The sequence below is a fragment of the Myodes glareolus genome, chromosome 8, assembly GCF_982192425.1.
Source record: "Myodes glareolus chromosome 8, mMyoGla1.1, whole genome shotgun sequence".
NCBI classification, from domain to species: Eukaryota; Metazoa; Chordata; class Mammalia; order Rodentia; family Cricetidae; genus Myodes; species Myodes glareolus.
In genome coordinates, this window is record NC_142033.1 from 89384714 (window position 1) to 89408683 (window position 23970).

Sequence of the window (23970 nt, forward strand, 5' to 3'; positions counted from 1 at the left end):
TGAAAGAGGGTAAATTTGGGATGACAAGAGAGGATAGGCTTGAGATGGCCCTGAGGCTGGCTGGCTGCATGCAGGGTGGATACCAGGAAAATTGTGGCCATAGATTTAAAAAAATGGAAAGGCAGGTAGGTGACCAGTGGTTAAAAGCAGCTGCTGTTTCACCGGGTCCCTCCCTGGCTGCAGGTCCTAAAACTCCCAAGCCTCTAGCTTGGCTATAATACCCTTGGGGTAGGTGACCTGGGGCTCTGAAGATAAAATCAAAACATTATTATGGTGTCTCCTGTGGCATCAGTGTATCTACCCCCTTCTTCCTCCTGGGATTTCCGTTTCTCTGCAAGAGGACAGAATGGAAGAGTTCCCAGGGCCCTAGAGGAACCTGTGGGTCTCTACAGATCACTGTGTCGGGAGGCCAGGGGTCAGGCTACGTCAGTGTTTGTCCTCACTTTCTCAGACACTTACTTGCCTATTGGCTGGCAGATTAGAATTACTGAAGTCTCACAGCAAAGTCAGCGTCCTATGAGAAGTCTGCAGTGGCTTTGGAGACATGAAACAGCCAATCTGTAATGAGCTTGGCCGAGTTCTGGACTACCTGACAACAAAGCTGAGGGCTGACCACCTCATCAACAGGTTCAAGTTCTGCCCCTGGAGCAAAGCAGAAAAACTGCCCCTACTGTTAGCTGAAGCGGGTCCCACAGGCTACGGGGCTGTAGTTTATAGGACCTGCTCCTGCTCCACCAGGCTTCTGTAATCACAGCACTAAGTTAAAGGCCAGCAAAGGGGGCTAGGCAAGCTGATTCAACTGGTAAAGGCCTGTCACCAAGTCTGATGTCTGGAGTTCAATCCCCATGACCCACATGGAGGAAGGAGAGAAATGCTCTCGCAAACTGTCCTCTTACCACCATAGGCACGTGTGCCAACTCTGACCCCCACACAAAATAAATGGCGATTCCTGGGGGGAGCTAGAGTACGGAATGGCTAGGAGCAACAGATATTGTATATGCATATGAAATTTTCCTTTTTCAAATTTATTTTAGAAGTTTTACTTTTGTTTTATGAGTATTTTGCTTCAATGTATGTCTGTGCATCACATGTAAGTAGGACCTACAGAAGCCAGAAGAGGGTTGGAGCCCTTGGGGCTGGAGCTGCAGACAGTTGTGAGATGCCATGTGGGTGTTAGGAAATGAACCTGGGTCCTTTAGGAGAGCAGCCAGTGCTAAGTCATCTTTCCAGTTCCTATATAAAATTTTCAAAATATTAAAAAATTTAAAAAGCTTCAAGCTTGTGCTCTCCTGTGGGAGGGTGGTGGTGTGTGGGTGCTGCCCCGACACAGGGGCGGGCAGTGGTGGCACAGGGCCTCGTGCATACTTCCAGAGACTCTTCATGCTGCAACGGAGGACCCAGGAAAGGGCCTGGGCAACACACGGAAAGCTGCAGGGTGAGACAGCAGAGGAAGGTGACTATGACATGCCATTACCATAGAAGCACACGTTTGCAGGACTGGAGCTTGGAATAGTTTACATGCCCTACTCCTGCCAGGAGAGGAGACCCCAGAGCTGGAGACTGATGTGGATGGGTGACAAGCTGCCAGTGTCATGGGGCTGCGGCTGTTAAAAACCTACTGAGGCCTTTATCTTCATCTTGGCCTACTAGACAATATCTGGGGCATGTATAAACTGACTGAGCACTCCCAGAAGGATCCTGACCCAAGTGACCAGGGCTCCAACAGGACAACTTCTGCTCCAGCAATCTCACTGTAGGAGCAATCGTGGGCCAGGCCTAACCATAAGCAGGGCATTACATGTCTCTTCACTTGACCTCTTAGTTTTTCTTTATTTCTTTTTCTTTTTTTTTCTTTTATTTTGGTTTTTCGAGACAGGGTTTCTCTGTAGTTTTGGAGCTTGCCCTGGATGGAACTAGCTCTTATAGACCAGGCTAGTCTCGAACTCACAGAGATCCGCCTACCTCTGCCTCCCAAGTGCTGGGATTAAAGGCGTACACCACCACTGCCTGGCTAGTTTATCTTTTAAAAAAAAAAAACAAAAAACAAAAAAACAAAAAAAAAACAGTTATTAAAGGGATAGGGATTTTTATTTTCATATTAACTCAGTGCCATTACCGCTGCCCCCCCCCCACCCTGGTTTTCACGACAGGGTCTCATATAGGCTAAGATGGCCTGGAACTTACTATGTAGATCAGGTTAGCCTTGAACTAGAGATCTACCTGCTTCTGCCTACTAGGATTAAAGCATGGGCTCTCTAATAAACCTAAGAAATGACTTTGAAGCAGAAAAAAAATTCTCAAGTGACACTATTAAGACTCATGGGCTGGAGAGGTGGCTCAGCAGTTAAAAGAGTACTGACTGCTCTTCCAGAGGACCGAGGTTCAATTACCAGCAGTTCATGACTGTAACTCCAGTTCCAAGGGATCTGACATCCTCACACAGACATGCGTGCAGGCAAAATACCAACGCACACAAAATAAAATAAATCTTAAAAAAACAAAAATGGGCCAGACAGTGGTGGCACACACCTTTAACTTCAACACTCAGGGGACAAGAACCAGAAGATCTCTGTGAGTTCGAGGCCAGTCTGGTCTACAGAGTGAGTTCCAGGACAGGTTCCAAAGCTACAGAGAAACCCTGTCTCAAAAAGCCAAAAAAAAAAAAAAAAAAAAAAAAAAAAAAAAAAACCAAACAAACAAACAAAAAAACAAAACCCCTAAAAAACAAAAAACCTCAAACAAACAAAAATGGCACTCACAGTATCAAGCATCCTGTTTGCAGACTACACAAGAGATTGTCAACAGAATCGCTGCTTCTCCTGAGCGGCAGCTACCACCCCCTTTTTAATTTGTTTTCATTTTAAGTATATGGGTGTTTTGCTTAAATGCATGCCTGTGTATGTGGTACCGATGCAAGTCAGAAGATAGCAGCAGATACCCTGGAACTAGAGTTACAGATGGTTGTGAGCCCCATGGGTGCTCAAAATCTGGGTCCTCTAGAAGTACTGTCAGGACTCTTAACCTCTGAGCCATCTCTTTAGCCCCAATTCCTTTTTAAATTTCTTTTGTTTTTTTAGAGATTATAATATTACATCATTTCTCTGTTTTTCCCCAAACCTCCACACATACCCTTCCTTGCTCTCTTTCAAATTAATGGCCTCTTTTTCTCATTAGTTATTATTACATACATATATGTAGAAGTATATATGTACATTCCTAGACACATATATAAACTTAGTCTGTATAATACCTCTCTTTTCACTTTCTAAGTTTTGGCAAAATTGTTTTTGTCTTTTACATTCCTTTTTGTGTCGGGTGTGATAGTGGCACATGCATTTAACCCTAGCACTTGGGAGGCAGAGGCAGAGGGATCTCTGTAAGTTCAAGGACAGTCATAGCTACATCGTGAGACCCTGTCTCAAAAACAAAACAAACAAGCAAACAAAAAATCCCTCTTTGCTTTTCTCCTAGAAAGCTCAGTGTTAAATAGAAAGTTCCACCTAAAAAACTGTGCTAGACTCTACTCCCTTTTTGTGTTACTCTCCACGGCTATGTGTTTTCCTTTCGATCTTTCTGTCTCAATTGCTTTATTAGAAATCCTGTTACTGGAACGCTGATGAGGACGTTAAGAGCACTTGCTGCCCTTGGTTGTGAGCTCTGGCGGTGCTGGGTGCTGAGACTACGATGCAGTGCCCAGAATCTTTGAGCCATCTCTTTAGCCCCAATCCCCTTAAGAAAAAAAAAATTGAGATTATAATATTACCTCATTTCTCCTTTTCTGAGAACTGGGTTCAGTTCTCAGCACCTACATGGTGGCTCACAACCATCCAGTTGTGAACCAGAACCAGTTCCAGGAGATCCAATGCTCTCTCCTGGCCTCCATGGGCACTTAGCATATACTCAGCAAATTTACAAACACGAAGGCATAAAATCTTCTAAATGGAATCTTGTTACAGGAGTTGGAGAAGTGGCTCAGCTGTTAAGAGAATTTGCTGCTCTTGCAAGAGAACCTGGGTTTGGTTTCCAGCACCCACTTTGGGCATCTCATAGTGACCTGCAATTCCAGTTCCAGAGAATCCAACGCCCTTGTCTGACCTTGGTGGGCACCTGCACTCATATAATATTCAGACAGACAAGCAGACACACACATTAAGAAAAAAGTCTTAATCAAAAAATATATTTTAGAAGGCCAGAGATATAGTTCAGCAAGTAAATAGCTGTAAACAAGCCTGGCCACCAGAGACTAGACCCTGGAACGCACACAGAAGCAGGACATGGTGGTGCGTGTCATTCTAGCACTTCTGTGACAATGGAAAGAACAGACAGGAGAGGCCCTGGGAGCTTATGGGCAAGTAAGCTTGGAGGAGGTATGCATCAGAGCAGCCAATCAGAGAGACTGTCTTAAAGCGAAGGGGAAGGTGAGAAGCAACATCCCAGAGTGTCCTCTGACCTCCACACGAACACTAAGGCATGCACACACACAGAGCAGAAACACAAATAAATACATATTTGAATTTTATTTCTTTTACGTGTCTCTATGTGTTCAAATCTGTGTGCCTTTATTATAAAAGCTAGAAGATCCCCTGAGTTAAAAGGGTTGTGAGCCATTTGACATGGGTCCCGGGAACCAAACCTGTCTTCTAAAAGCACTCCTAACTACCTAGACATCTCTCCAGGCCCTATATATAATCACGGTACTCAGGAGGCTGATGCAGGAGGATAGACTTGAAGGCTGGCTTGGCCAATTTGGCCAGTACCTTAGACTTCTCAAATAATTTTTAGGAATAAGACAAAGAACCTAGCTGAGTATGGCAGAACAAGTCTTTAATCCCAGAACTAGGGAAGCAGAGGCAGACAGATCTCTGTGAGTTCGAAGCCAGACCAGTCTGGTCTACACAATGATTTCCAGGTCAGCCAGGGCTACATATAGAACCTGTCTCAAAAAATAGACAAACAAAGAACATAAGCCAGGTATGGGGCCACACACATTTTCCCAGAATTCAATAAGCTAAGACCAGAGAAGTGGCTGAAACTCAAGGTTAGCCTGGGCTACATAGTACCAGGCTAGCCAGGGCTACAAAATGGAACCCTGCCTCACAAAAACAAACCAACAAGAGCAAGATGGCTCAATGGGTAATAGCACCTGCCATGCAGGCCTGAATCCCAGGAACTCACAGAAGGAGAGCTGACTCTCAAAAGCTATCTTCTCCCTCCACACATGCACTGTGGCAGATACAATCATACAGACACACAGTAAAATGAACTTTTACTATAGCTCAGTGGTAGAACACATGCTTAAAATGCACAAGGGGACTGGGTTTGAGCCCCAACAATAACAAGAATAAATAAATATCCAGTTACCAATAATTCTAAAAGTTAAACACAAAAGGAAAATATTTTATGGAAAGAAGCACTGTTCAATCCCAGCACTGTAAAATAAAACCTATCTCCTGCCCAAGTGTGACCAACAGCCACGGTGGCTCATGTTTCTAATTCCGGCATCTGAAGGCTGGGGTAGGAGGACCACTCTGAGTTTGAGGTCAGACTCAGCTGTAAAAAGAAAAACCAAAACAAAAAGTGTGAAATAGGACCAGGTGTCCACCTCACCTCAGAGTCTGTTGGTCTTAAGCCCTCAGAGGCTGGAATCAAGAACCCACATAGCAGGATCTTCAGATTAACTGCTAAACACAGTTCTGTTTCTCAAGCACCCCAGGAGTCAGCAGGACTATTTCAGCTTCCTAGAAAGGATCGCCTACAATGGTTTTATGACCTCCGACTATATCCTAACACAGGGCAGCACACAGACATGTGTGTCCTGTGCAACAGACACCTGAAAAAGCTCACCTTTGTGGCAGATTTTTAATGGCTAACTACAGAATGTCAAAGTTGAAAGAGCACCCCCAGAAAGAGTAAGAGTCCTTAGGAGGATTCAAAATAAATTTTGGAACAGTAAAAGCAAAATTACATACTTGAATTTTTTTTTTTTTTGAGCTACCAGTAAGGAAGGAAAAGGTAATTTAAAGAGAAACAGGCATGTCAAAGGGAACTACAGCTGGAAGGAAACACATGTTTCAGTGTTCCCTGTGACACAGAAAACCACAGTGAGGCAGTACTCCCCAGGGCTGATGTTCCACATCTGTCTGCCTAGCAAACAAAAGGGTTCTTCCACTTTTCATGCTGCCTGTGAGAAACTTTGATGATAATACAACAGTTTCTCCATGAGAAGAGACTAATATAAGGCAATAAGCTATCCACAACTCAATTTCATATGTTGTTTCTAAATTTTTTTGTGACTCTCATCCTCAAGACTTTTTTCGGTCCTATTAGGCTCTCTATACATTCAGTCCTATAATCAACCTTAACCAGAAGGCAGACGAGTGATCTAGCTCATCCGTTTGCTATTACATGACGACCAAGAAAGGGACTAAGCGTGAGTGTCCGAAGCTGGGCACCAGGCCTATAATGCCAACACTCTGGGACGCTGAGGCAGAAGGATCAACTCTAGTTCCAGACAAGCCTGGGTTATATGATTCACCAAACCAGGCAATGATGGTCTAAGCTTATAACCCCAGCACTAGGAGGATGCCAAATCGGGCCAGCCTGGGTTACTTAGGAAGACTCTGCCTCAGAAATAAATAATACCTCTGTAAAGCTTAGAGGTATTATTAAAGTTTCCCACTTAATTGATCTTGAATGGATGTTAAGACTTTAGAAGCATAAATCTATACTTTCCGCAGGGTAACACTTTTTTTTGGGGGGGGGATTATCTTGAGACAGGGTCTCTATGTTATGAAGCTTTGGCTATCCTGTACTCACTATGTAGACCAGACTGGCCTTAAAACTCAGGGATTCACCTGCCTCCCGAGTGCTCTGATAGGTCTCTTCAAATATTCTTTTTATATAAGGTATTTTATCAGTACTTTATAACCCATGGAATTGATACTATTATTCTACCTATCCACCTTTTCTTTCTTTTTCTTTTAGGTCGTGATGGGGCCTGAATTCCTCTTTATAGATGAGGAAACTGGGGCACAGAAAAGTTAACTTATCCAGAATCAGTAACGTGAAAGGGATTGAAATCTGATTCTATTCAGAGAGCTCGGTTGTTTCCCTAACCTGTAAAAATAATCCAACAACTTAAAGGCTTTTTAAAAGTTCCTGTTTTCTCAACTTTTGGCTTCACTTGCTGTTCTTGTTTTCTTTTGGCGGCCTTCCCTTACAGACCTTGCATCCTGCTAGTGGGCTGGGGTAACCACAATACAGCGCCAAGTGTCAAAACGGAGGCCTATAAAGGCTACTCAGAGAAGGTTTAAGTTATGGGGGTAGGGGAAAACTTTTTAAAAGCTCTCCTGACATGAAGCTGACGCTGCACTATTCCTAAGTGATCGAGAATTGAACCCAGACCGCTGGAGAGAATAAGATAAGAAGTATCTTATATTTATTTTAACCAAGCTCAAACCAAAAGTATCCCAACCTGTTGGGAGGTGTACTACACTATCTCCTTTCGTGTCTCCGACCCCATCAATTCCCAGCGCTCTGAAACTGGCCACTTTCCGCTCGTTTTCATTATAAACAACACACTAAATTGAACCTGGTCTATTAGAGGGCTTCTATTAGGTTTGGAGCATGTGCCCCCGAGCTACAGAGACTGGTTTACAGGTGACAGATCTTCGAGATAAATTTAAAAAAAAACACCAAAAAACAAAAAAAAACAAAAACAACAGCAACAACAACAACAACAAAAAAAAAACGAGACGCCTTGCTTTCCTCCTCGGCTGCGTTCACTGTGCCAGGGAAGCAGTGGCCGCCCGACTGCCAGCGCCCGTGACCGGCCGATTCCCCGCGACCAAGGTCGACGCGCGCAACAGCTGCGCGGCTGCCAGATGTGCGGCCCCGCGCGCTCTGCAGGCCGCACCAGCCCTCCGCAGCTTGCTCCGCCGCTCTCCTTCGCAAAATGGAAGCGAAGGCACGAGGCGTCCCTACCCCGGCCAGCCTTTGTGCCCTCCAGGCCGCCCGCCTCGCACAGGGCCCCACGCCGAGTCCCAGACACGCGCGAACTGCCCCGGTCTCGAGGCTCGGCGTCGCGACACTCGCGCCGGCTACGGCCTAGTTACCTCACTTCGAACGGAACCGACGCACGTCCCGAGCGGCCCGGGGAGTTGGGCCGGGGTCCCAGCCTGCGACTGCCTACCTCCCGCGGGCTCCCGCACTCTAGCGGGAAGGAGGACCGAGCGCCCGCCGCGCCCTCCGTCCGCACCGCCCCTCCGCGGAGGACGCCCGAGGCAGCCGCCAATCGGAACCCTCGGCGAGGAGGCGTCACCAATCCGAAGCCCGCTTCTGCTACGAGAGCCCGCTCCTTGAACGGTCCTGGCCTATGGGAGGCCGGAGCTTCTTTCGCCGCCGCCCCGGCGCTCGTGCCAGCTGGGTGGTTGGCGGTCCCGATGCCCACGCCGATGGCTGGGCGCGCGAGCTCTCCCCGGGTCGACTGTGGGCGGAGGGCGCCGGTGGTTCAGTCGTGCGCGCGGAGGCAAGGAGGGCGGTCCCAGGCCTCGTGCTCCCATCTACGTTCGCGTGGAAACTGCGGGGGCGTGGCCTGTGCGGCGCGTGGGATTCGGGCGGAGAATGTTGTGGGTCGTGCGTCCCGCTGCACGGTGCCCCCGGTCGGTCGGAGACCCTCAGCCCTGGAGAAGAACTTTCCCCCAGTCAGCTATCACGGTGACCTGACGGTTCCCCAAGTGGTCCGCGGATGTCGGAGCCCAGCTGTGGGCAAGGGCACGCGGACCTGTGCGGTTAGAGGAGCCGGGCTGAACCTGCCACGACAGCTCAGAGACTTGGTTCCACCTTAGGGAAATTTGACAGTCAGGCTGGCCCCCAACTCACGATGATTCTTCTGCCTCGGCCTCCCCTGTACTGGAAATACGGGCAAGCCCCATTATGCCCAGCTTTTGGGTTGTTTTTTTTTTACTTTGTTTTTTGTGAGAGTATTATTGTAGCTCAGGCTGATTTTGAATTCCTGATCCTTCGTCTCTGTCTCCTAAGTACTGGATGTTTTTTTTTTTTTTAAGTCAAAGTGTATTACCATATGCAAGCCATTGAGTTCACTTCTCAGCCCAGAAGGAAAAAAAGTAAAGAATTCAGACCACAGATATGTCAGATGGGTAGTTAGCCTTTACCAGCATGTATCCAGTTACTTGTTTAAGCGAAAAAAATAAAGGACCTAAGAAATAGTTTAGCAGTACATGTTGTAAATGCAACTGAACACCAGGATAACCTCAACCTGATGTGTTCTGCTCCCTCCTTTGCCCGTGGCCCTTCTCATCTTTGTAATGAGTATGCTTTACTCATTATTATTATTAGAGATAAGGTCTCATATAGCCTGGACTAATCTGGAATCACTTTGTAGCCAAGGATGACCTTGAATTCCTGAGGTCCTCCCGCCACCGCCACCACGTCTCCAGTGCTGGGACTGGAGCCACGTGCCACCATGCCTGGTCGATGTGCAGGTGGACAGTGAGTCCAGGGCCTCATATGTGCTCAGCAAGTATTCAGCCAACTGAGCTATATCACAAGACTCTCTTGTTTTTAAACCTTGTCATAAGAAGAACCTATTACACTTTTATTGGTTGTCTTAACATAAGTAAGCTGTTTTCTGAGCCCTTCAGACATAAATGTGGGCAGTATTAATGATGATCAGGATTTACACATGATCACAACCAAAACAGTAAAGTGAGCCAATGGATGAAACTTTGAACATCCTCCAAAACAGGAAGTTGCAGTTTCTTGTGAAACGTTTATTCCTGTGCTATATTCGTCTTAGCTCTTATGTATTTATGGATCCTTTCTGAACATGGGAGCAAGTAATATTTTGCATTATCTTTCAAGTCTTTAAAGTTTTATTCTAGTTTTTATTTACATCTGCTTACTCATATGTGTGGGGAGGGGGCCACACACACCACAGTGTGTGTGCCGATGTTGGGTCAGCGTGTGGGAGTCAGTTCCCCTTTTACCCTGTGGGTCCCAGGGATGGAACTCACGTCATCAGGACTGGAGCAATGGCCTTCACTTTCTGAGCCGAGCCGTCTTGGTCCTGTCTTCCAAAGCTTAATCTCACAGTCACTATCTTTATTTCAACTGCATGTTTGTTTTTGTTGTTTGGTTGTTGAGACAGGGTCTCACTGTGTAGTCCTGGCGGGCCTGGAACTCGCTTTGTCTACCAAACTGGTCAGTTACATTTTTATCATTCAACTCGGACTTGTGTGTTAAGCCATATACTCCAGCAACTTCATGAATGAAATGTCAGAGAATTAAGAATTATTTATAAAGAAGATATTATTTCATTGATCCTTGTAATTTTAGAAGAATCACTTATTTCCTTAAAGCTGGGCTCACCTTGTAAAATTTGCAGGTTTTTTTTTTTATTATTATAGGGACAGTCTGGCTGGTCATGCTGTTGGCAGCATGCGCTGGACACTGTGTGCTGCCACTGCTGACATTTGATGCTGGCAGAGTAAATGACATCCTTCTTGACTCTGCATCTCAGATCAGCGTGTGCTCAAGCCTGCGCTACGTGGAGACAGACACGCAGTACCTGACCCTGCAAGCTTCCACAGGAAGAGTTGAGGCCCTGCAGTCTGCCAAGATTCATGCAGTGGACATTACTCTCCAACAGAGGCATTCTGCAAGCACTGGGAAAACCACCCAGATAGTACATAAATAGATGAAAGATGAAAAAAGAAGGGAAGGAACAGAAAGAGAGACATCTGTATTCCCAGTACTTTCTCCTCCACCCACCTGTAAAGCCATCTGCCAGCTCCAGAATAAGCTCTAGAGCGTTCCTGATGGCGGCTCAGCTGTTGTCTCTGTTCTGTCCCCAGCCCGTGCCCACCTCCCCGTCTCCTTACAGTTCCAGGGCAGATCTGAACGCTGGGCTGTTCCCTGTGTATTCGTGGTTTGCATTCTGAGCGCTGTCAGGTCCAGATTGGCCAACAATATGGATACCGTTGCAATTAATGCTCGCTCCAACAGATTTGACCTTTGCAAAGTAACCCCATGTTAGGAGCGTTAGCAGGTATCCGAAGCCTCTAAGGGCCTGTGTGGACGAGTTGACTCTGCATATACCTCACTGCTGTTTCCCTGACAAGGAAATGCACTCAGGGAAAGCTGTCTGCATGAGGGGCGGGGTTAGGATACGGAGTGACGGATGCCCAGATGGCACGGTCTTGTGGCCTTCTGCACCACAGACAAAAGTGAAGTTAGAAGTTAGGGCTGGAGCAATGGAGGTCGAGTTGTCTGTCATAGATACTAGAGAACTGTAGACAGGAAGGAGATTCCGAAGGTTACAGAAGAAGGTGGAGCTGGAAAAGCCAAGACCAGGTACTGTAATGTCTGTTCAGCCATCTTGTTTTCTAAAAAATTGTATTACTGTTTACTTAGTGTGTGTTGTGCCATGACATGCGTGGAGATAAGAGTTGGCTCCCTCTTCCTATCCTGTGGGTTCCGGGAAGTGTTCTTCAGGCATCAGGCTTGGCAGCAAGCACCTTTACCCACTGGGCTGCCCTTAGTCAACCATTTTGACAGTAACTGTAGAAATTTAAGTCTGGAACAAATTGAGTTGGTTTTTCCAGACGTACAGCGTCAGACTGCCGGAATTCATGTGCAGGCCACAGACTGCGGGTCTTAACATCCACGCTCACAGTACCATGTTATTAAGCTTCTTGAGGTTGGGTGATGTGTTTGATTACAAATGTGGAATTCTCCCTTTCAGAAGTTGTTTTTTTTTTTTTTTTTTTTTGACAGCCTGTAGGAACTTTATTTTCCTTCCACCTTTTTTCCTTTGCTCAGGACCACTCAGTGGTGGCTCCAACCCACTCGGTGGCCTGCGCTGTAGGAGCTGCTGACCAATCCTCAGTGGCTGGCTGGGCACTCCAGTCTTCAGTAGGAAACTGCTGGATGGGCACCGAGGGCACCTGCACACCCTCAGACCAGTCAGCCACCTCTGGCTGAGCAGCAGTGAACTCAGGAGCTGGTGCAGTCCATTCACCCTGAAATTCCTCCTTGGTCACGGCCTTCTCAGCAGCAGCCTGTTCTTCCTTCTCAATCTCCTCTGGGTCTCTGTAGAAGTAAAGATCAGGCATAACCTCCCATGGGTGCTCACGGGAGATAGTGCCACACATGCGGAGTACTCCCGAGCCAGCATCCACCACTTCAGGCCCACTGAGTGAGCTCCCTTGTTGTTGCACGGGATGGCAATGTCCACGTAGCGCAGAGGTGAGTCTGTGTTATACAGGGCAATGGTGGGCAGGTTCACGTAAGACGCCTCTGTGAGGGGCTGGTGGTCAGCCCTGGGATCGGTCGCCACTAGAAGCCGTGGCTCCCTGAAGGCTGCCTGGATCTGGTTAGTGAAGGTCCCTGGGGTGAAGCGGCCGGCGATGGGAGTGGCTCCAGTGGCGGCGGCAGCAAACTTCAGCACCGCTCGCTGCCCAGTGCTCCTGGAGGAGATGACGCTGACATCAGCAGGGTTGTCAATGGCAACAATAGCCCGAGCTGGGCTTCTCCCGGGTCCTCTTCAGATTGATGACGTAGATGCCATCGCTTTTCCTTTTGTAGATGTACTGCTCCATCGGAAAGTCGAGGTTGGTGCCACCTAAGTGGGTTCCTGCAGCGAGGAATTTGAGGACATCCTCCTCCTTCATCTGCAGGACATCAAGGGCTCCGGACATTGTGTAAGTTTCTCTTTTAAATTAAGTCGGGAACCAAGAACAACGACGTATGGACCCGTCCTGGGGCAGCGCGGAAAGTCCTTTCAGAAGTTTTCCCCTTTCCTCTCCTCAAGCAGGTAGCAAGTTTGTTTTACTTTCCTCAAGGGATGTTTGCAGCGGGCTGAAAGCTAAAGGCACCTGCAAAACTCCTTTCTTCATGGCTCTTCTTCCTTCTTCTCTCCCAGCCCTCCCTCCCTTTTTTCCCTCCCTTTCTCCTTTCTCTCTCTCTCTTTCTCTCTTCCTTTTTTCTTTTTTATTTTCCCTCCCTCCTTTTTTTCTTCTCTCTCTCTCTCTCTCTCTCTCTCAGTCTGCAGAGTTTATTTTGGCTAATGGTTTTAGAGGTGTCTGTCCATGGTGTGAAGAGCTTGTCAGAATAGGACAGTTCACAGCAGAAGGGAGAAAGGGAAGAATGGTGGTGCCCAGCGACTTTTTGCTTCCCCCTTGTATTCAGCATGAGCCCCAGCCCATGGGACAGTGCGACCCACATTCAGGGTGAGTCTTTCCCCTTGGTTAATTCTCTCTGGAAATCCCTCACAGATCCACCTAGAGGTCTGGGATTCTCAAGCCAGTCAGGTTTATAATAAAGATTAACCACTGTGGGCTCAGTTCGTAACGTGCCTCCTGTGCACACATGAGGACCTGAGCACAACCCCCAGAACCCACATTCTAAAAAAAAGTTAAAATAAAACCAAACTTGGAACTGCATACTTGCAGTCCCAGCAGTGGGAAGACAGAGACAGGCAGCTCCCTGGAGCTCACTGGCCAGCCAGCTTACCGCAATCAGTAAGCCCCAGGCCAAAGGACATTGTCACAATAAAAAACAAAGTGGGTGACTCTTGAGGAATGACGCTTGAGGTTGACCTCTAGCCTACACATGTACACATACATGTACATATACCCACATACAAATGAACATGCATACACACACACGAAATCATAATGAAATCCATTTTTAAAAATTGCCATCACACCTAGGCATGACACGTGTAACTAACTCATGCCTAAACTATCAGCATTCTAAGAATCTGAGACAAGAGGATTGCTGCAGTTTGAGGCCAGCCTGGGCTATGGAGTAGGTTCCGGGCCATCCTGGGTGTATTGTGCTTTCCAGATATAAATTTTAAAACTAGAACCATCTCGAGTTTGTGGAAGATCTGGAGTTCAAGACCAGTCTAAACTACATGATATGATCCAGTCTCCAAAAGCTAAAATGATAAATATAAACAAATAAAACTAGAATACTCTTTGACAGGCAGAGCCGAGCCTGGGAAGCTGTCAAGAGCTGTTTCATGTTTTGTGTGACTTGTGTGGTAGCGCTTGTCTGTAGTTCCGGCACTGGGAGAGAAAGGCGAGAGGGTTAAGGAGTTCAAGGATAGCCTCACCTGTGTAGTGGGTTTGGCATCAACCTGGGCTATATGACGCTAACTCAGAAATGTTCATACTCACGGGTGTGACGGCAAGATGGTTAAGTGGGAGGGGACACTTGTTGCCAAGGCTGACAACTTGAGTTTGATTTCTGATTTAGGGTTTTTGGTTTGGTTTGGGTTTGGTTTGGTTGTTGTTTTGTTTTTTTCAAGACAAGGTTTCTCTGTGTAGCTTTAGAGCCTGTCCTGGAACTTGCTCTGTAGACCAGGCTGGCCTTGAACTCACAGAGATCCACCTGTCTCTGTGTTTCAAGTGCTTAGATTAAAGGTGTTCAACACCTGGCTCTGGTTTAGGATCTTTTTTGGGTTTTTTGTTTGTTTGTTTTTGTTTTTGTTTCTGTTTTTTTTTTTTTGGTTTTTTTTTGGGGGGGTTGTTTTGTTTTGGTTTGGTTTGGTTTTGGTTTTTCGAGATAGATTTTCTCTATAGCTTTGGAACCTGTCCTGGAACTTGTAGACCAGGCTGGTCTTGAACTCACTGAGATTCGTCTGCCTCTGCCTCCTGAGTGCTGGGATTAAAGGTGTGCGCCGCCACCACCCGGCTAATTTAGGATTTTTATTATTGTGATAAAATACCACAACCCAAAGCAACTGACTTGCGGAGAAAAAGGTTTATTTCATCTTCCAGCTTGAAGCCCATTATTCAGGGAAGTCAGGGTAGGAACCCAGCCAGGCTCCTGGAGTCAGGAACTGACACAGGCCATGGAAGAAGATGCTTATGGGCTTGCTCCTGCTTCAGCTGGAGGGCCATGGTGTGTTTTGGGGTCTCTTGAATCAGTGAGAATAAGTCCCGACTGAAGAGTCCAAGAATAAGAAAATAAAAATGTAGATTCCAGAAATGAGAATGTAGAAATAAAGAAATATAAAGCTGTAAGTCTAGGAGAACGAGAACAGACTGTCAGCAGCTTTCTCAGCAGATCAAGGATCAGTCATTCACAGTGAGCTATTTTCTCAAACCCTTAAGAAGCCTCTATCAGCCTAGGTCATTTCATTTTACAACTGGCTGTTCTATTTACAAGGCCGGAGCTTCGCTCTGCAAATTGAGAGTAGTGTCCTGGCCATCCTTGATAAACGACAGATGTGAACTGAGTTAACCTTTAGGAGACAGAGATACGTGACCTCTGGGTTAGGCACTGTCTCTGTTATGGGAAACTGGCACCATCAAAGGGGAGGCATGGGGTTCCAGTATGCACTGCCTGGAGGTGCCAGGAGAGACAGTGCACAAGGTACAAACACCGTCTGATGAATGAACTCTGATAATGGAGGTTGTAAAGTATGGCAGTCTGTATCTGAGTTTTACCTTGAGATAGTGTGAAGAACTTTCTTCTATCCCAGCCTAAGAACCAATTAAATCTAATTTATTAATCTTCTGGTATTACTAGCAGTCCTTTTTCTGACTAATGGCTAAAGACATCTGTTTTCTTGCAATTAGCAACTTTCACTTAATCTAATTTGTGGCCACTGATGTTAAAACCAACCACAAGAATCTGCAGGAACCACACGGAAGAACGAGAGAACTCATTTCCCACAAGTTGCCCTCTGGCCTGTCCTCACACATACAAACACAAACCGAATGAAATGAATGTAAGTTTTTAATGAAAAAGGTCCACACAGACTCCCCCATTTCCTATGAGCTAGGAGGGAGGGCCAAATTATGGCTGTGGGAAGAAAAAGGGACATTCCAATGTCTCCCGGGAGATGACATCAAAAAGCCATTTTTTTTTCAGATGGATGGGACAAATGACAATCAAGGTTCCTTTTGAAATGCCCCATGTGTAAATCAGAGTAGAGGAAAATCCTATTAGGTAAGAGGCAGTGTGGCTTAAGGGAGCTGGTTTTTTTTAATCTAATTGATATCTTAGGCCAGTGAGATGGCTCAGCAGGTAAAGGTGATGTCATGCCTGATGACCGGAGTTCTGTTGTAGGAAACCTAAATGCTGGACAGAAAGAAAACAGACTCCTGAAAGTTGCCGCATGAGTCCATGCCATAGGCAGGCCCGTCTCATATATAAATAAATTAATTAAAAAGATACTGACCTTACTCAGAGTGCCACCTCCCCACTAAATGGACGTGTGGTCAGGAGCCTGCTGCTGAAACTCTAGCCTGTGGGTGTGAACGTCCTTGTTTGGAAATAAGGAGGTAGCTTTATCTCCCAGGTTACAGAGAGGATTAAGTTGAAAATGTGTTTAAGAAGCTAGCTGGGCCGTGGTGGCGCATGCCTTTAATCCCAGCACTCGGGAGGCAGAGGCAGGCGGATCTCTGTGAGTTCGAGGCCAGCCTGGTCTACAAGAGCTAGTTCCAGGACAGGCTCCAAAGCTACAGAGAAACCCTGTCTCGACAAACAAACAAACAAACAAACAAGAAAAACCCTGTGCTGCTGCTTGACTTTTGTCCACTTGACAGCAGCTAGAATCATCTGGGAAGAAGGAACTCCTATGGAGGACTTGCCTCTATCAGATGGGCGTGGGCAGTGCCACCTCTGCTTAAGTGGTCCTGTGTTGTGTATGATAAGACTCTCTGAGCAAGCCAGGAACCAGCACTCCTCTATGGTCTCTCTTGTCCTGGCTTCCTGCGGTGAGCCACAAGCATTAGACAGGAAAAGTATGGCTGAGAGATCAATACGCACACCCACAGAAGCATATTCTGGTGGAGATTTGCAAAGCTTTGGGGACATCTGTCTTTTGAATGGACACTGTCATTTCTGTACAAATCTTGTGAAGACATAGCCTTCCTCCTTTTCATAGTGGGATTCATCCTGAAATTTCCCAGCAGGGCGTACATCATCGAGCAATAACTTCTTTCTGAACTGGCAGCTGGATGACCTTTCCCCACACTGTGGGGCCCTGGTGTGTAGGTATTCACTCAGTCAAAGAAACCTTTCTTCTTATAGTCAGATCTACATAAAACTAGTCTCTCATAATTCTCCCTACTGACAGGACTTCCGGCAAGAAAAGAAGCCCTGAATAGGAGAGACAGCATGTCTGCTCTTTCTGATAAACAGGTCTGGAGGCCCTAAATTCTCCTGTGCCTTTAACCATAAAAAATACCAGGAAAAAAGCTTAGCTCGCTAAACCAGCCCCAGAGAAAGAAATTCCTTCTTACCTGGGTGCCAGCAGATACAGCACCCCCATAGCACCCTGCTGGCCCCGGGGACCAAGCACCATCTGCTTTCCTTCCACAGCTTATGCTGGTTGCCACGGTACCACAAACGCTAGGTTCCCAGCCGCTGCTGCAAGTGCTTAGAGAACACACAGCACTGTATCCTTCTTCCCTTCTTCTCTACATTTACCAATTACAAACTCTAGTTTAACTAACCACACAAATGTAGATAACACACAAACTCTCTCTTAGCAACCATAGCCCTTTATTTACCCCTTCTCAGATATGCCCGTGAGCCACACCCCCTCTGAGACAATAGTAAGTGGAGCCTGCTCTATCAGTCTTAATCCATCTTGTTAGCACTAAGAAATGCATGTTTGGTATCACTGCTATTGTTAATTACGTCTGTATGGATATATAAACTGGAAACCTTGTGGGACTGGAAGGAACATCGAGGAGGGAGATGATCAGAACATCGGAAGAGCATTGAGGAGAACGTAGGAGGAATAAACAGGACACGATGCAAAGATTTATGTGAGCTAATTTATTTACCTTCAGGTATCCTCAGCCAGTTTTCCCCTGCTGTAGCGGGCCTTCTGAATCCCTCAGAGATGGACTGTGTCCTGTTAACCCAAACAAACCCTTTTCTCCACAAGTTGCTTTTGGTCATGGTGTTTATTACAGCAGCAGAGAAGTGAGCTAGGGCAGTGGTCCGTAGGGTGTTGAGGAAGTTAACAAAAACATGGGTGTTGAAGAAATTGATGAAAATGTAATATTAGAAGATATCTAAGGCTTAGGGTGGGGTGGATGCCTATAATCCCTCCATGTCTGAGGCATGAAGACTGCCGAGAATTTATGGCTAGCCTGGGAAAGACCATCTATCTGTCTATCTATTCATCCCTCCCTCCCTCCCTTCCTTCCTCCCTCCCTCCGTCCATCCCCTCCCTCCCTCCCCTCCCTCCCTCCATCCCTCCCCTCCCTCCCTCCCTCCCTCCCTCCATCCCTCCCCTCCCTCCCTCCCTCCCTCCCTCCATCCATCCATCTACGTGCGTGCACATTTGGCTCTGGGTCAATTGCGTTTAAAGTGCACGTGATTCCATGAAATAGGCTTTTTTAGGTACGAAGGACTGGCAAATAAAGCAGCTTGAACATGCTGTTCTTCGGGATACGTGAGGGAACTTCACTTGAGAAAATGCTCCTGTAAGATCTTGCTGTATAACATTTTTCTTCCTTCCTCTCTTTCTTCTTCCTTCCATTCTTTCTTTCTTCTTACTAGACAGAGTGTCTCTGTGTAGCCCTGACTGTCCTGGAACTTGCATTGTAGACCAGGCTGGCCTCAAACCTAAAGATCCACCTGCCTCTGCTGTGCTGAGATTAAAGGAGTGCACTACCAACACCTGACTGAAAGGCGTTTGTTAATTAGTGATTGATGGGGAAGGACCCAGCCCATTGTGGGTGGGGCCATCCATGGACTGTTGGTTCTGGATTCTCTAAGAAAGCAGGTTGAGCAAGCCAGTACATAGCACTCCTCCATGGCCTCTGCATCAGTTTCTGCCTCCGGGGTCCTGCACTGCTTGAGTTCCTGTCCTGAGTTCCTTAGATGTGGAAGCATAAGCCGAGTAAACCCCTTTCTCCCCAAATCGCTTTAGTCATAGTGTTTCATCACAGCAGTAGAAAGAAACCCTTTCTAAGACACTCAGCCTACATATCTAGTGCATGGCCAACCAACAAATAAGCGAAAAGGCAAAACCAAACAAGACATGAAAGTAGAAAGGGGTACTGGAGAAAGACTCAGCTGTGTTCCCCACACCAGTCACATGGTGGCTTATACTTATCAGTATGTCTAGCTCCTGGGGATACTGCACGAACGCAGAGTAAAGTATTCCAGACAGAACTCACAACATTTTCTCACTGAGATTTCTCCTTTAAGACAGATGGCTGACACAAGAGAACACAGATGCAAGAAGACAACTATTTGACTATGGCACTACATAAAGGCTTAAGCTTTAGAATCTAATTTTGAACCTTAAAGCCAGGGGAGAGCGCGAACGCAGTCCCCCACTACCACAAATTATGCAGTCGAGTTTCCCGCATTTGGGGAAATCGCAGGGGTCAGCACATCCGGAGTGCAATGGATAAGCCTCGCCCTGGGAAAACCACCTTCGTGATCATGGTATCTCCCCTGCCAGGTAAGTATGAGTTGCTCTGGCCGAGCGCACGCCCTCCCTCATCACGCACACCTTTTCAACACACGGTGATCGTCCTCGCGCAACCGCCTCACCTTCATGACATAGAGACCGCTGGATGTGCTCCTTATTCCTATGGAAATCACACTCACGACACCGAATTATTCAATACACGGAACGCGGACTTTCGAGTCCTGCGGGACCGGCAGCCCCTGCGCTCGTACTCATCTGCATACGCCCCGCCCCACTCTTTTTTTTTTTTTTTGGCCGGTCGACGGCACCGCGGACCGGATATCCCCCCATGCTGGGCTCTTCTCCGGAGAGAGCCTGTGATGGCCCTAAACTTCTGATCTTGGGTGTGTGACATCATCCACTACTGGGGATTCCTGTTATCTTAAATTACCTCTAGGTTCTGATCAACCTGTCTACTTAGAGTGGAAAACATCAGAAGGGGCATATTTAATCAAAACAATAATATATGCCCACCAAGTAGTCTCAGGAGCTCGGTAATGTTGTTGTCTAGATGAACTAACACATAAGGCAGAATAGCAGGCATCAGAAAAGGGGGAAATGCTTGGGTTAAAGGTTTTGAATTCTAGACTAGTTTCAGCCCCTTGTAAGTCCTCTAACGTTAGTTTAGGCTCCCGCCAGTCACAGTGAGTTTTGTCAGTCAATGGGCTGACAGTCTGGCTAGTTCCTATCCTGTGTGGTCCAGGGGTTGGGTGTCTAACCCATCAATCCTGACTGATTTCTGTCTGAGAATGATGAACTCTATTCTGTGGGGTAGAATCTGATTCCCTGGGTTTTTCCTGTTCCCCAAAGGCCAGAATCTTTTAAAGGAATTTTTTAGAAAGTCTCAGTTTGACAGTCTCAATTTTTATAATGGAGATTCCTTTATTTCTGGCAACTAGGAAGTTCAGCTGTAGGGTGTGTGTGCATAGAATTGTAAATTTTGTATTTTTAGTTCAAAAGATACATATGTCTTTTCTTTTTCCTTTTAGATAACCAACCGGACACTTAAAGTGGGCGTCAGTAAGTAAAGGTCAAGCTGGAATATGGGTTGCTAGGCTGTAGTCGTACTAGCTAATATCTTCTCTTGTATCTCTGAGCAAAACACAAAATTCAGGAAGTGGTAGAGGGAAGTGGTAGAGGGCCACGTAGTGGGAGGATCTGGGGCCCAGTGAAACCTCAGTTTCAATAGGGCCATAGTCCAGGAGACTGCTTTTGTTCTTTTACTCTTTTGGGCGGGGCGGGGGGGGGGGGTCTGCCACCAAGTTCCTAAATAAATCACACACCTAAACTTCTTATTATTTATGAATGTCTACCCTTAGCTTGATCTTTTGCTAGCCAACTTTTCTTATCTTAGATGATTCCAAATAAGCCAAATAGGAAGCCTCTGGGATTTTTTTTTCTATATAGCTTTCTTTACTTCTTTATTTCTTTCTCCATGGCTTGCTGTGTAGCTGGAGAGCTAGTCACCAATGCCCTCCTCTCCTTGTTTTCTTGCTCCTTTTTCTTTTCTTTTTCTTTTTTTTTAAAGATTTATTTATTTATTATGTATACAGTATTCTCAGTACTCTGCCTGCAGGCCAGAAGAGGGCACCAGACCTCATTACAGATGGTTGTGAGCCACCATGTGGTTGCTGGGAATTGAACATAGGACCTTTGGAAGAGCAGGTGGTGCTCTTAACCACTGAGCCATCTCTCCAGCCCCCTCCTTTTTCTTTTCTTACAAATTTCTCCTCCTATTTATTCTCCCTGCCTTCCAATCTCACCTATCCTTTCTCATGCCTTGTTACTGACTGCTCAGCTCTTTATTAGACCAATGAGGTGTTTTAGACAGGTAAAGAGTCACAGCTTCACAGAGTTAAACAAATGCAACATAAAAGAATGCACCACGTCTTTGCATCATTAAACAAATGTTCCACAGCATGAACAAATGTAGCACATTTTAATATAACAGTTCATTTGGCAGTGTCTGTGGTTTGTTTTCTTGACCTGGGTGTGATGGATCCACGATGTAATGCCATCTCCCGTCACAGCCATAGCAGTGGACTGTCACAGCCATAGCAGTGGAGAATCGCTATGTAGGTCCTTTCCAAGTTGGCTCCAGGGCGTCTCTGACTGACTACCTGTTGACCCAGGCAGTATCACCAGACTTCAAAAAGCTGAAGCTGGTGGTAGTTTGGTGGTAGTTTTGGAGGCCGGCTGAGTCTCTTGGATGGTCCAGTGACTAACCTGTAGAGAAAGGAATGACTTGAGAGTTCCTGCCAACTGCTGCTCTCTGTGCCTGGGCAGCAGTGGGGGAGGTCCTCCAGACCTAATCTCATTAGGGATAAATACCTCCTTATATGAAGCAAAGCAAAGGAAGGAGACCTATCCATTCTTTGTTTGTTTGTTTGCTTGTTTTTGTTTTCTTGGTTTTTTGTTTGTTTGTTTGTTTGTTTGTTTTTGAGACAAGGTTTCTCTGTAGCTTTGGTGCCTGTCCTGGAACTAGTTCTTGTAGGCCAGGCTGACCTCGAACTCACAGAGGATTAAAGGTGTGTGCCACCATCACCTGGCTCTTTGCTGAACTCTAATGAGAGTTTTGTTAGAGTTTTTGTTTGTTTTGTTGTTGTTGTTGTTATTTATTTGTCTATTATGTATGCAATATTCTGTCTGTGTGTCTACCTGCAGGCCAGAAGAGGGCCCCAGACCCCATTACAGATGGTTGTGAGCCACCATGTGGTTGCTGGGAACTGAACTCAGGACCTTTGGAAGAGCAGGCAATGCTCTTAACCTCTGAGCCATCTCTCCAGCCCCTTGTTGTTGTTGTTGTTTAAAATGCCTTGGTTATTCTTTTTTTACCTGACCAGAACTCTGGGGTCTATATGTATAATGACATTTCAATCTATGTCTAAAGCTTTAGCTATTAATTGAAGGTTTTGGCTGTGAAAGCCAGGCCTTTGTTGGACCCCATTGCTAGGGGGATGTCAAATCAGGGGACTAGTTCCTGGAGGAGCTTTTTAGCTACTACTTGAGCAGTTTCAGTTCAGGTGGAGAATGTTCTACCCACCCAGAAAAGCTATCTGTAAAAACAGCAGGTATGTTAGCCTCCCCCAGCAGGCAGGGTCTCTGTGACCCCAGCAGGCAGGGTCTCTGTGACCCCAGCAGGCAGGGTCTCTGTGAAGTCAGTTGTCCCCAAGTTTGCTGGGGTCTTGTTTTCTTATTCTGGGTAAGGCTCTCTGTTTTGGATTCACTTGAGCACAAACCTGAACATCTAGCCAAGACATCCCGCATTAGACTTTCCAGCCTAGGTCTACCATAGCTTGGTGTCAGCAACTCCGAAAGTTTTGTGGACCCCAGACGAGTAGCCTGGTGAAGGTCAGTACTAGAGTCCTGCCTGTTGTTTCTGGGGAAATGACCTTCCTCTTGGTGTGGGTTTACTCTCAACCTGTGGGTTTGAGCTTTCCTTTCTTCTTTACTATGGAGTCTCAGGCCGCTCTGGGTCGCGGTATGTCGTCAGAGTATCGATAGTCCCCACTGGTCTTTGGGCCATTTGTTGGGCAGCCAGGTCAGCAGCACAGCAGGGGAGGACAGCGATTTGTAGGGGAAGCCAAGTAGTCTCTAGGACTCTAGGAGGGACACAATTTTTTTTCTTTTAAAATATTTATTTACTTATTATGTATGCAATATTCTGTCTGTGTGTATGTCTGCAGGTCAGAAGAGGACACCAGACCTCCTTATGGATGGTTGTGAACCACTGTGTGGTTGCCGGGAATTGAACTCAGGACCTTTGGAGGAGCAGGCAATGCTCTTAACCACTGAGCCATCTCTCCAGCCCAGTACACAATTTCTTAATGTCCTTTTCCTCATGCAGTGAGAAGCCCTCTTTTTCTGTAGATCATATCATGAACGTGCCTGATAGCAACCCCCTGCACAGCCCGCGGGCGATTTTTCTACTTTTTTTCCAGAGAATGGCGGGTTTTATGGATCATAGGTTGAAAAGGAGATACAAATCAGGAAAGAGAAAGGAGTGGAACTTCCTCTTTCCTTTTGGGCTCAGTCCAGGGGAACTTTTCTGCTTCCCTGGGGCTGCAGGCATGATGGGGGATGGGGATGCTCACAGGGTGGGTGGGGGGACACTGTGTGTATTCTGCTTAGAAGATGGGGGAGGGGAGGGAGAGCCTGGATAAGAGGGCTGGCCTCTCCCCACCTCCACGCAGGGACCAAGCCTGACCCCAAGTCAGACAACAAAGCGGTCAAGAGCTTCTGCTCCTGGAATGGGACTGGGGAAGGACTTTGGGTCACCTGGCAGAGCCAAAAGGATTCAGGTCCCCAACAGGAGAGGGCACTGGACTGTGGGGGAGAGTCTCACAGGAGAGAAAGCCATTGGTCAGTCAGAGAAATAAAACTGACAGAAACACACACACACACACACACACACACACACACACACACACACACACTCACTCATACACCCCATAAACAGAGAGAGGGATCCAGTGACATCTAACATGGATCCT

General features: G+C 46.6%; 1 protein-coding gene, 1 long non-coding RNA gene, 1 other non-coding gene and 1 pseudogene across 4 annotated transcripts in view; 1 reads left to right on the plus strand and 3 right to left on the minus strand.

Annotated features, from left to right (window-relative positions):
* Positions 1 to 8239, minus strand: part of Cep68 (centrosomal protein 68) — a 30777-nt gene extending 22538 nt beyond the window's left edge. The window contains exon 1 of one of the 2 annotated variants that reach the window (XM_048435486.3): positions 8115 to 8239. The gene's annotated coding sequence lies outside the window, so the exon portion shown is untranslated. The remainder of the gene's footprint in view (positions 1 to 8114) is intronic. The other variant, XM_048435487.3, reaches the window with a different exon arrangement.
* A 3534-nt stretch (positions 8240 to 11773) lies between these two features.
* LOC125401206 (small ribosomal subunit protein uS2 pseudogene) lies at positions 11774 to 12766 on the minus strand (annotated as a pseudogene).
* A 6546-nt stretch (positions 12767 to 19312) lies between these two features.
* LOC148121210 (U1 spliceosomal RNA) lies at positions 19313 to 19476 on the minus strand. The gene has a single exon (XR_015738659.1). It is a non-coding gene; the product is annotated as a U1 spliceosomal RNA (small nuclear RNA).
* A 989-nt stretch (positions 19477 to 20465) lies between these two features.
* LOC125401207 (uncharacterized) lies at positions 20466 to 23375 on the plus strand. The gene is made up of 2 exons (XR_007232255.3): positions 20466 to 20497; positions 23164 to 23375. It is a non-coding gene; the product is annotated as an uncharacterized LOC125401207 (long non-coding RNA).
* The last annotated feature ends 595 nt before the right edge of the window (positions 23376 to 23970 follow it).